Here is a 12,856-nt window from a genome sequence, read left to right as displayed (position 1 = left end):
CACTGTCTCCAGGGAGGTACTTTTGTCACTCTAATGAGCCTTCCTGTGGGTCTCAAGGGACACCCACTGAATGGCCATATATTAATTGGGAATTCAGATGTGGAACTGATGTGGGCCAGATGTTCACTCTTTATAATCACGGTCAGATACTAGAGGTCTCTTTAGACTTTACAGATGAGGAAACCAAGGCCCTGAAGGGAGAGGGAGGTTAGGTTTATATAACCAGGGCCTGATTGCTGCATCCATAAGACTCCCCGGGTCAGGAAGCTGTTAAGCAGGAGGAGCAGTCAACACATAGGATGATTTAACAGAGAAGCTGCCAACCCCATAGCCACAGAGCAGCCAGCGTGTTACATTTTTGAAGGACCAGCTGATAGGATATCCCCTCGCTTTGCCTTCCAAGTCCACCAAGAGTGATGAGACAGGGAGCTGCATGCTCATCTTTTATGGGAAAGAAGTGCAGTTGCTCCTTAGTTCTTGCCACAAACACTGGAGGAGGGGTTGATAAAGGGGCCTGCTAGGGGTTGAATTGTGTTCCCCCAGAAGATAGATGGAAGTCCACAGTCCCTGGTACTTAGGGATGTGACCTTATTTGGAAATAGAGTCTTTGCAGATGTAATCAAGTGAAGGTGAGATCCTTAGGGTGGGCTCTCATCCAATGTGACTGGTGTTCTTATAAGAAAAAGAAAACCCTGTGTGAAGCTGAGACACAGGGAGAATACCATGTGATGCCAGGCAGCAACTGCAGGGATACCCTTGCAAGCTGAGTCATGCCAGGGATTGCTGGCTACCACCAGAAGCTGGAAGAGGCAGGAAAAGGTCTCAGAGGAAGTGTGGCCCGACCAACACCTTGATTTTGGACTTCTAGCCTCCAGAACTGTAAGAGAATAAATTTCTGTTGTTTTAGGCCACTCAGTTTATGATCCTTTATTACAGCAGCCCTAGGGAACTGACATGGGGCCCAGAATAATGAGGCCCTACCTTGCATGTATCTGACACTGAGATTTATGGTCCTTGTAAGCTGGGACAGCCCATGATGGCTTCAGTGCAATTAGAGAGGGAGGCTATATATGGGGGGTGGGGAGGAGGTGCTGAGAATGGCCCATGTGGATGTCCCCCTCTTCTCCTCTTCTCTTTCCCTTCCTTTGTCCCATCTCTGTCCCAATCTAAGCTCTAACTCTCAGAGCCTGAGCTCTTCGAATCTTGGGATGGAAGGAACAGAACTCAAGGTGTCTGATATGTCCACACTCATGGACTACTTGCCTCCCAGAGGGAAAGCCTGTTGACCCAGTTGCATCTCCATGTGGTGGGCTGTTTGACTCTTGAGTGGGGTGGGTGGGGAGGCTGAGTGAGACTTCCAGTCTCTCTGTAACTTCAGGAAGTTGAGCCATGGCTATTAATATTAGCCTTCCTGGAACCAGCACTTTGCCTGTCAACTTACCATTTGATAGTCCTTCTGTGGGGAACACTATGTTCTTCTGCAGCATCTACAACCACCCTGACTCCTTGGCTGAACTTTGTGACTTGGGAGGGAATGACCAATCCTAAGAGCTGAATTTAACCAGCCAGATAGTCTCGCCCTTTAGCTACAATGATTGGCTCATGTAGGCCAGATCTAAGCCAATCAGCACGTGAGTCTCTCCTGACAAGAGGGAACTTTTGTTTTATAACTGAAGGAGTTCGGTCTTCTTTCTCTGGCTAGATATGAAGAAGGAGGCACATACTCCTTTGTGGTATTGGCAGCCATTCTGTGACCATGAGGAGAGCCAGCTTGAGAATTATACTGTGGATAACAGAAGAGGCAGAAAGATTCTGGGTCCTTGATGACTTCAATGAGTCACTGGATAAATCACCATCCTTAATCTGCCCCATTTCTGGATTCTGGCTAAGTAAAGCAATACATCTCATTTATTTTTCAAGCAAATTTGAATTTTTTTATGTTACTCATTGTGGAGATTTTAAAAATATGACCACAATTTTTTTTCATATTCCTCCTTTCATAAGATGGAGCCTGATTCTCCTACTCAAGTGTGGGCTTGACTTCATAACTTGTTTCTAATGAATAGAGAATGTGGTAGAAGTGACTGAGTGACTTCTGAGATTAGGAAATAAAAGGCACTGTGACTTTCTCCTTGATTTTTCTGTTGTGTTACCCTGGGGGTAGTTAGCGGCCATGTTGTGAGGATGCTAGAGCAGCTCTATGTGTTGAGCAGGTGCATGTGCTAAGAAACTGAGGGCTTCTACCATCAACCAGCATTAAGTCATAAGATATGTGATGGAGCCATCTTGGAAGTGAGTTCTCCAGCTCACAGTCCAGATGACTGTGGACCCAGCTGACATCTTGACTGCAACCTGATGAAAGAATCTGAGCCTCAACCACCAAGCTAAGCTACTCCTAAATTCCTGGCCCACAGAAGCTGTGGGAAAGTAAATGTTTATTGTTTTAAGGCAATAAGGTTTGGGATCATTTGCTACACAGCAATAGATAACTATTACACTTATTTCTGAAGGCACGCTAACTTATGCACTGTACTTGTTTTGATGACTGAAACCCAGTAGTCTAAAACAGTTTATTTCACTGAGGCCTCTGTATCCATTTCATTCTGGGGTCTCAGAGGATATAAATCACAGAGAATATATGACTGGGTCATTTGTCTTGGTCATAAATTTCCCTTGGCCAGCTTGTCATGGATATCACAGGGTCTTTGCCACCTCTGCAGCCATGAGGTCCAGCTTGGTGTGGAAGGAGCATGTGGCCAACAGGATGGGAGAGAGCAGAATTAATTCCTAGGCACTGGAGGGGGGATACAGAAGTGGTCGGACAAGTTCAAACCTGAGTGGGATATATAGTTGGGAATAAATAATAGGAGACAAAAGAACATCTGCGCTTATATCAGCGTGAGTAGATAAGAGCAGAAAACCTGATCAACCCTTCTAGTCCAATGGCCTGGCCTCTATAACTCTGGGAAAAAAAGAAAGGAATCTCAGTGGAATGAGGCTTAAAAAGAAAATGAATGGGAATTCCTATTGTGGCTCAGCCAGTAATGAACCCAACTAGTATCCATGGAGATATGGGTTTGATCCCTGGCTCCACTCAGTGGGTTAAGGATCTTGTGTTGCCATGAGCTGTGGTGTAGGTTCCAGATGCAGCTCAGATCTAGCATTGCTGTGGCTGTGGTGTAGGCCAGCAGCTGCAGCTCCGATTTGACCTCTAGCCCGGGAAGTTCCATATGCCACAGGTGCAGCCCTAAAAAGCAAAAAAGGAAAAAAAGAAAAAGAAAATGAGTTATGGAAAAGTGAAGTTATATTTCTTTTCTTTTTTTCTTTCTTTTTTTTTTTTTTTTTTTGCCACACCGGCAGCATGCGGAAGTTCCTGGCCCAGGGATGGAACCCAAGCCACAGCAGTGACAACCCTGGATCCTTAACCCACTGAGATATCAGGGAACTCCCTGAAGTTATATTTCTGGAGTATTTGGTTTATGACCTTAGATTCATAGCCACCACACTTTTTAGAAAATTAATATATTTTTTATGTAGTGATTTTTATTTTTTCCCCTTATCACTGGTTTACAGCATTCTGTCAATTTTCTACTATACAACAAGGTGACCCAGTCACACATACATATATACATTCCTTTTTCTCACATTATCAGCCTCCATCATAAGTGACTAGATATAGTTCCCAGTGTATAGCCACCACACTTGTAAGAAAATTTGCTTATTGCTAGAACATTTCTTCTTCCCCTGCCCCACAACATATGCACAGTGTAGTGACTAGATCTTAGGTCATCTTCCCCAAGTGGCTGCCTGTGGGTCCTGGAGACTCATGTGAGCTCCTCTGCAGCCCATATCTTCCTACTTCCAATTTATCCCCATCCCCAAGCCTGACAGCTGCTGTTTTCCCATAGTTCTTCACACATGAGCTGGCCTGTTTGGCCCATAAAGATCTCTCCTCTTTGCTGACTTAACCCTTCCTGCCATCACTGGTCGTGAGATAATTATTTCTGCCTGGTTTCTAATGTTGCTGCTTTTCCTCTTAACCTCCTGCCATCTTGTTTCTCTGCTCAAATAAGTTTTGAGCTAGGATGGAAGAAGTTTCCTTCCCCAACTATTATTTATTATTTTTCTAATATGCCTTAACAAGAAGGACCTTATTCTTCTTTTTATAAAATAACACAGCTAACATTCCAACTTGTATTTTACTCTTTCATCATTGTTAGGCTCAATGGCTACTTCTTCCATGAACTTTTCTTCATGCAGGACCAAATTCTCCATCGCTTATTCATATGTCTGTGGTTTGCATGCATTATATTGTACTAAAATGATCTCTTTCTGCATCTTCCCCTCTCTGAGAGCCTCTGGAGGCAGGCACTAGCCCTGATTTATTTCTGCATCCTCAGTTCCTTGTATAAAATAGGTGCTCGGTAAATGTTTGATGAACCGAGATGTAGCAGATCAGAGCTCTGTGATTCTGTTTAATGCCTGTTGCAGATTTGTAGAGATTTCTCAATACTTGGAACCTAGGAAGAAAGGTCAGTATTTTTCTGGAGATTTTGGCCTTCAAAGGGTTTACGGAGTTCCCTTTGTGGCTCAGTGGTTAAGGAGCCTAACTGGGAACCATGAGGATTCGGTTTTGATCCCTGGCCTCACTCAGTGGGTTAAGGATCTGGCATTGCTGTGGCTGTGGTGTAGGCCAGCAGCTGTAGCTCTGATTCAACCCCTAGCCTGGGAACCTCCCTATGTTGCCAGTGTGTTCCTGAAAAGCAAAAAAAAAAAAAAAAAAAAAGGCATTTACAGAACTAAAGGGACTGGTTTAGGAGGGCTATTCTGACTTTCTAGTATATAGAGATCAGGATTATTTTTAACAGGAATGGAGGAGGATAACAATTTGCATTTTTCCCTAATAACTGGGATGGAGTTTGCATCCATGTTCCATCTCATACATTAGCTCAAAGATGTTGGTACTTTAGTGTAAAAAGGAAAATTAGAAGCTGGTCCAGCCTTCCAAAGGCTGAATGGGCATGCCCTTCTGTTTCCACTTAAGTTCTGTTGCAGTCATTTCTCAGTGGTGGTTTCCTGCCTCTGCCAAGCCCAGACTCAGGGGGCTATTCTGAGTGTGTTCCACCTCACTCAGGTCTGAGCTGAGCTCCTGCACAATGGTCTGTCTACGTTCAAATGGAGCAGCTGTGGACATACCTAACCTGGTATGTACAGCAGCAAGGGCTGCAGGCTGCAGCTGGGGTAGATGACATTGGCTGAGGGCTGGGTTCACAAGGGCTCCCTTCCTGCTCTTGGAGGCCCCTGGCTCTGAGATGTGATGGCCCCAGAGATGCTGCCTGGGTCCTCCTTCCCTCTCTTGCTCCTCCAGCAATTAGACAGGAGGGCTCATCATCTGTAGGAAGATGATCATGATCATGATCATGGCATTCTTTCCTCTCTGGCCCCTTCTTCTGTCCCCTGAGCCCAGCCTTGCATTCTTAGGAGGTCCAGCAGTGATCCCTTTCTTGGAGTCAGGCCATTGTGGCCCTATGTCAGCCTGGCTCCTTTCACCTGGGCTCCAGGTCAGTCCAATACCAGCTTCTGAACTTGCCTGCTGCAGTTCAGAAATGCTTTCCCTGACCTAGTCTGAACTGTGGCTTTTGGTTCAGCCAGCTCCTTTCTCAACAGCCCCCTGGTCTGCTTCACTAATAGGCACCAACTGCTGACTGTAATCCCCCATCTCAGGTCTCAGCTGTGGGCCTCGATTCATCCCCTTGGAACACATGCTTATCCAAAGGGGGCAGATGCCATTGTAGTTATTGAAGAGCCATTTCACATATGTTCACAAAATGTCCTCCATTCCACATGGGAAGTGGAGCATCATAAAAGCTTTGTTCATCCACTGTGCCAGGGACCAGAACAAAAGGACTTGGAATGAATATGACTGGACATCCAACTCTTTGATTAAAAAGTGCAGACGGGCTGGTTGTCTGGGTGATCAGGGTGGCTTTAAAATGGGTAATGCTATAGTTCAAATGAACTGCTTGACAGGACATGAGCATTGTCTCTACAGAGGGAAGCTGTGATGAGGGGGCGTTACCAGCCATCCATGTCCCCCTTGGCCCGCCATCTTGGGAACCTATGGTGAAAGAGGAGGAGGTATAGGGATGGCTGTTTGGCAGTTCCTGCCACTTCAAAGTTTAATTTTTCAAGATCCACTGGTTATTTCCTCCAGGAATTCGTATGGTATTTGGGCACTTGCTACCAGGTGAATTTAGTGCCTGAAATATGATTACTGAGTTAGATTTTTCTAGGATGTTTTAACTGTGAGAACACTTGGGCTGTGATCCAGTGCAGTGATAGCCCAATTATTTTGTATGTTAGAATAACAAGGAGAGTTAAAAAAAAATTCCTATGACCATGCTGCACGCAGACCAGTTAAATCAGCATCTCTCAGGGTGAAACCCTCTCTGGCATTTAATAGTTTTAAAAGCTTCCTGGGTGGTTGAAAGCCCATGGTCTAGTCACTCACACTTTTCCTCCTCAAAATCCTATGTTAAAATAATTGAATTGTTACTAAATATGCAAAAATGATGTCAGAATTAACATTTAAATAAATATAACACATAACTACGACATAGAGATTCTCATGCTAGGTTTCAATTGCTATCAATTATTGCTCTCTATAATCTTGGTTTTCTTTATTCCCCTTTAAGGAAAAACTCTGAACTTTTTCTCTCACTTTACTCTCAGTTCTGAAAAGTCTCAGGCTGTTTCTGAGAAACAGGCCAAGAGCTGAAAGCTGAGAGGCAAATTCTACCTTTGGAGCAGAAGTCAAACTTGAGAAATACTCCCAGAATTTAAAGAATATATTTTGAGTTGAAAGAGATGGAAAAGCTGATAACATAGATGAAAACTCAAAGACTAAGAAACTATTATGACAATTATATGAAAAACAACTACTAATTTAAAAAAATGCTGAAATTAGATTAACCACTTGGGGACCATTCAATTCTTAGATGGTTTCATAGAGTTGAAGTAAGTAAACTGATCAGCTTGAACCAACACCCAAGTGTTAGCATTCAAACTAGAAGGAGACTGGTCTGAGCATTAAAGACCTGCCTTGAGTTCTTGGAGTTTGGAGTCATGTTACTGTTTTAAAAACTTAAAAAAAAAGTCCAATCAATACAGATGTCGGGAGTTTCCATCATGGCTACATGGGTTAAGAACCTGACTAGTATCCATGAAGATGTGGGTTTGATCCTTGTCCTCACTCAGTAGGTTAAGAATCCAGTGTGCTATTCAAAATAGCCAAGTCATAGAAACAACCTAAATGTCCATTGACAGATGAATGGATTAAGAAGATATGGTATATATACACAATGGAATACTACTCAGCCATAAAAAGAACAAAATAATGCCATTTGCAGCAACATGGATAGAACTAGAGACTCTCATACTAAGTGAAGTAAGTCAGAAAGAGAAAGACAAATACCATACAATATCACTTCTATCTGGAATCTAATATAGGGCACAAATGAACCGTTCCACAGAAAAGAAACTCATGGATTTGGAAAACAGACTTGTGGTTGCCAAAGGAGAGGGGGAGGGAGTGGAATAGACTGGGAGTCTGGGGTTAGTAGATGCAAACTATTGCATTTGGAGTTGATAATCAATGAGACCCTGCTGTAAAGCACAGGGAACTATATCTAGTCACTTGTGATGGAACATGATGGTGGATGATGTGAGAAAATAATGTGTGTGTGTGTGTGTGTGTGTGAGACTGGGTCACATTGCTGTAAGTAGAAACTGACAGAACACTGTAAATTTGCTATATTGGAAAAAAATCATTAAAAAAAAAAGAAAGAATCCAGTGTTGCTACAAGCTGCTCCATAGGTTTCAGACACAGTCAGGTCAGAATTGCTGTGGCTGTGGCTGTGGCTGTGGCTGTGGTGTATACTGGCAGCTGCAGCTCTGATTCAACCCCTAGCCTGGGAACTTCCATGTGCTGCAGGTGAGGCCCTAAAACGACCAAAAAGAGAGAGAGAGAGACCCACCTTGAATGATTAGACCTGTCTCACCTATGTGAAGGGAAGGACATCCTGAATTTTCTTGTGTATTACTTTTACATTTTAAAATTTTTATTTTCAGAAAGTACCATGGAGCTCCCATTGTGGTGCAGTGGATATGAATCCGACTAAGAACCATGAGGTTGCAGGTTTGATCCCTGGCCTCACTCAGTGGGTTAAGGATCTGGCATTGCTATAAACTGTGGTGTAGGTCGCAGGCATGGCTCAGATCCTATGTTGCTGTGGCTATGGTATAGGCCAGCAGCTGTAGCTCCAATTAAATCCCTAGCCTGGGAACCTCCATATGCCATGAGTGTGGCCCTAAAAAGCAAAATAAATAAATAAATAGTATCATAAGCATATAGTTTAAAAAGGCAAAGGATACTATATAGACTTTTAATAAAAAGCAGCAGTTTTATGCCTGCCCTCAGAAACCCATGCCTGATTTCTGCTTCCTAGAGACCCTTTTAACTCTGGCTAATTTCTACTGGTATTTATCTCCATATTTCTAAATAACAGTCTTATACTGTTATTTCTTACACTTTCAATTTGAGACACTCCCTACTTATTAGCTTTCCATGATGGGAGATGAAGACATCTCCTGGTTTTATTTCTTTTCTCCCTTCCTTCTCAAACTTCTCCCTGTCATCCTCCCAGTAGAGTTACACCGTAATTTTTAGTTAGATCAAGATTCCGTATTTACCTGCTTATGATCATTTACTTACATCAAATAGGCAATAAGTTTGCTATCTTATTTGAATAGTTCCTTTCCTTCATTACATTTTATTTTCCTTGGAGTTAAAGATTATTTTACCTTCTCAGTTTCCAGGGATGTGTGTGTGTGTGTGTGTGTGTGTGTGTGTTGAATATATTCCCACCTCCCCAAAACTCTTCTACAGAGATGTAAAGTTCTAAATAAGGTCAAGCAAGCACATAAGGGAATCTAGCAGTTCCACCTCTTTCCCTGGGTACATCCCTCCCACAGCCCTCTGTCCCACTGAGGTTTGGACTGGTTGTTCTCTAGCCTCAGTATCAGGGAACCTTTATTGAGCCCACTTTTCTCATTATCATGTTGGATCTTTGTTTCTAGAACTCAATATTTTCCTCTGTCTTGTTTAACTGTCTTGTTTTACTAGAGTATATCCTCCAGTTTCTTTTTCAGAAGGGTACATGTAGCTAAATTCCTTGAGAAATTGTGTGTCTGGAAAGGTCTACAAAGGAGCAAAGGTGGCAAGAGGGAAGCTGAGCAGGGCCAGTGCACCTGCTGGAGCTGGTAAGCTGGAGGCCCCAGAACCATCTCAAGGAGGTGGAGAGGCAGTGAGAGAAGAAAATGTGCTGAGGAACCAAGAACCCTGCTCAGTGCCCTGTTGGATATCACTTATAAATAACAAGCTGAAAGATCAAATTATTAAGAATTTCCAGGTGGCAAGGGCAGAGCATTAAACCAGCCACACAGGGCTACGAGTATGAGGCCCTGTGTGACTACAAATATAACACACCAATGAAAAAGAATGACTTGTATCATATCATGTTCTCCAACTGACACTATCAATCCAGAAGAAAATGAAGAGAACTTTAACTACATTTACATACTAAAATAAATTCTAGACACATTAAGTATTTAAATATAAAAGATGGACAAAATAATATAACAGCAAAATTTAGGAGAATGTATTTATAACATGGTGGCTTGGGAGATCTTTAAACCAAGACAATAAATGCAGATGCTATAATGGAAAAGAGTCATATTTTCTTGCATAAACTTGAGTAAATTATATGGAAAAAATTTCATATATGAAGCCAAAAGAAAAATGATATACCTGGAAAAAGTTTCAGCATATAAAACAGATAAAGGACTAATCTTTAAAATATTTCAATACTTCTATATCTCTACAAACTGATAAAGAAAGACATCTTAGCTGGAAAACAAGCAAAGGATATGAATAGCCAGTTCATCCAAGATGAAATGCAAATACAGGCTCCCTGACTTCAGACTATACTACAAAGCTACAGTCAACAAAACAGTATGTCACTAGCACAAAGACAGAAATACAGATCAGTGGAAAAGGATAGAAAGCTCAGAATTAATCCCACGCACCTACAGTCAACTAATCTATGACAAAAGAGGGAAGAATATACAATGGAGAAAAGACAGCCCCTTCAATAAGTGGTGCTGGGAAAACTGGACAGCCACATGGAAAAGAATGAAATTAGAACACTTCCTAATACAAAAATAAACCCAAAATGGATTAAAGACCTAGATATAAGACCAGATACTATAAAACTCTTAGAAGAAAACATAGGCCAAACATGCTCTGACATAAATGACAGCAACATCTTCTCAGATCCACCTCTTAGAGTAATGGCAATAAAAACGAAAATAAACAAATTAAACTTAAAAGTTTCTGCACGGCAAAGGAAACCCTAAAGAAAACGAAAATACAACCCACAGAATGGGAGAAAATATTTGCAAATGAAGTGACTGACAGGGGATTAAGCTCCAAAATTTATAAACACCTTCTGCAGCTCCAGACCAAAAAACCAAACAACCCCATCAAAAAATGGGCAGAAGATCTAAACACACAATTCTCCAAAGAAGACATAAAACACATGAAAAGATATTCAACATCACTAATTATTAGAGAATTGCAAATCAAAACCACCATGAGGTACTACTTTACACCAACCAGAATGGCCGTCATCAAAAAGTCTACAAACAATAAGTGCTGGAGAGGTGGTGGAGAAAAAGGAACCCTATTACACTCTTGGTGGGAATGTAAATTAGTGCAACCACTGTGGAAAGCAGTATGGAGATTCCTCAGAAAACTAAAAATAGAATTACCATTTGATCCAGCAATCCTGCTCCTGGGCATCTATCCAGAGAAAACCGTGACTCGAAAAGATACATGTACTCCAATGTTCACTGCAGCAGTATATACGATAGGCAAGATAAGGAAACAACTTAAATGTCCATCAACAGAGGAGTGTATAAGATGTGGTACATACACACAATAGAATATCACTCAGCCATTAAAAGGAAAGAAATAAGAGCATTTGCAGCAACATGGATGGACCTAGAAATTATCATGCTAAGTGAAGTCAGTCAGACAATGAGACACCAACATCAAATGCTATCATTTACATGTGGAATCTAAAAAAACGACACAATGAACTTCTTTGCAGAACAGATACTGACGCAACAGACTTTGAAAACCTTAATGGTTTCCAAATGAGACAGGTTGAGGAGTAGGGGGATGGGATGGGGGTTTGGGATGGAAATGCTATGAAATTTGGCTGTGATGATTGTTGTACACCTATGAATGTAATAAAATTCATTGAGTAATTAAAAAATAAAATAAAATAAAATTACATTACAAAAAAAGATGAAATGCAAATACAATGTGAAAGATGTTAGGGAAATGGAAATCAAAGGGACAATAAGAAAATACCTCTTAACACTCATGCTGGGAAAAATTAACAGAGGTAATGCTGAGTAGAGGTTTCTGCTGGAGCCAGGACATTCTCATATTATTAGTAGAAATATGAATTGTTAAAAGCACTTACAGAAGGGGAAAAAACATGCTCATAATGCAATGACCTCATTTCTGGGAGTTTATCCTGTAGAAATTAAAAGACCAAGAAACAAATACAAACATGTTCATTCCAAAACTTTTGTTTTGACAAGAAACAACAATAAAAAAAACAAGGCTACAAATAAGAATAACAAAAGATGACCTAGGAAAAGATTCCATTTGCTACCATAGCATCAAAGAATAAAATATCTAGGAATAAAACTACCCAAATAGGCAAAATATCTGTACTCTGAAAACTATAAGATACTGATGAAGGAAATCAAAGATCACACAAACAAATGGAAAGAAATACCATGCTCTTGGGTTGGAAGAATCATGTTGTCAAAATGACCATACTACCAAGGCAATCTACAGATTCAGTGCAATCCCTATTAAATTGCCAATGGCATTTTTCATAGAAATAGAACAAAAATTTTTAAGTTTGTATGGAAACACAAAAGACCTGACTAGCAAAAGCAATCTTGAAAAAAGAAAAACAGAGCTAGAGGAATGAGAGTCCTTAATTTTAGCCTATACTACAAAGCTACAGTAATCAAAACAGTATGGCACTGGTGCAAAAACAGAAATATAGATCAGTGGAGGAGGTTAGAAACCCCAGAAATAAACTAATGTACCTGTGGTCAATTAATCTATGACAAAGGAGGCAAGAATATACAATGGAGAAAAGGCAGCCTCTTCAATAAGTGATGCTGGAAAACTGGGCAGCTACATGTAAAAGAATGAAATCAGAACATTCTCTAACATTATACACAAAAATAAACTCAAGATGGATTAAAGATCTAAATGTAAGGCCTGATACCATAAAACTCTTAGAGAAAAACATAATGCGAACATACTTTGACATAAATCACAGCAATATCTTTTTGGATCCATCTCCTGGAGTAATGAAAACAAAAATAAATAAATGGGACCTAATTAAATTTAAAAGCCTTGGCATGACCAAGGAAAGAATAAATAAAAGGAAAAGACAATGCACAGAATGGGAGAAAAATCTTTGCAAGCAAAGTGACTGACAAATGATTAATTTCCAAAATATACAAATTATCTCATGCAGCTTTATGTTAAAAAAAAAAAGCAACCCAATCAAAAAATGGCCAGAAGATCTAAATAGATATTCCAAAGAAGACAGACAGGTGGCAAAAAAAAGCACATGAAATGATGCTCAACATCACTAATTATTCGAGAAATGCAAATCGAAACTACAGTGAGGTATC

At 40.8% G+C, this 12,856-nt stretch overlaps 1 long non-coding RNA gene across 1 annotated transcript in view; it reads left to right on the top strand.

Moving 5' to 3' along the window:
- Nucleotides 1-730: 730 nt before the first annotated feature.
- Nucleotides 731-12,856, top strand: part of LOC125124135 (uncharacterized) — a 73,036-nt gene continuing 60,910 nt past the window's right edge. The window contains exons 1-2 of the long non-coding RNA XR_007134256.1: nucleotides 731-879; nucleotides 1,703-1,889. This is a non-coding gene — a long non-coding RNA (uncharacterized LOC125124135). The remainder of the gene's footprint in view (nucleotides 880-1,702; nucleotides 1,890-12,856) is intronic.

The sequence above is a fragment of the Phacochoerus africanus genome, chromosome 4 (genome assembly GCF_016906955.1).
Source record: "Phacochoerus africanus isolate WHEZ1 chromosome 4, ROS_Pafr_v1, whole genome shotgun sequence".
Lineage (NCBI taxonomy): Eukaryota > Metazoa > Chordata > Mammalia > Artiodactyla > Suidae > Phacochoerus > Phacochoerus africanus.
Note: the sequence above shows the minus strand (reverse complement) of the source record. Positions and strands in the feature narration are given on the sequence as shown.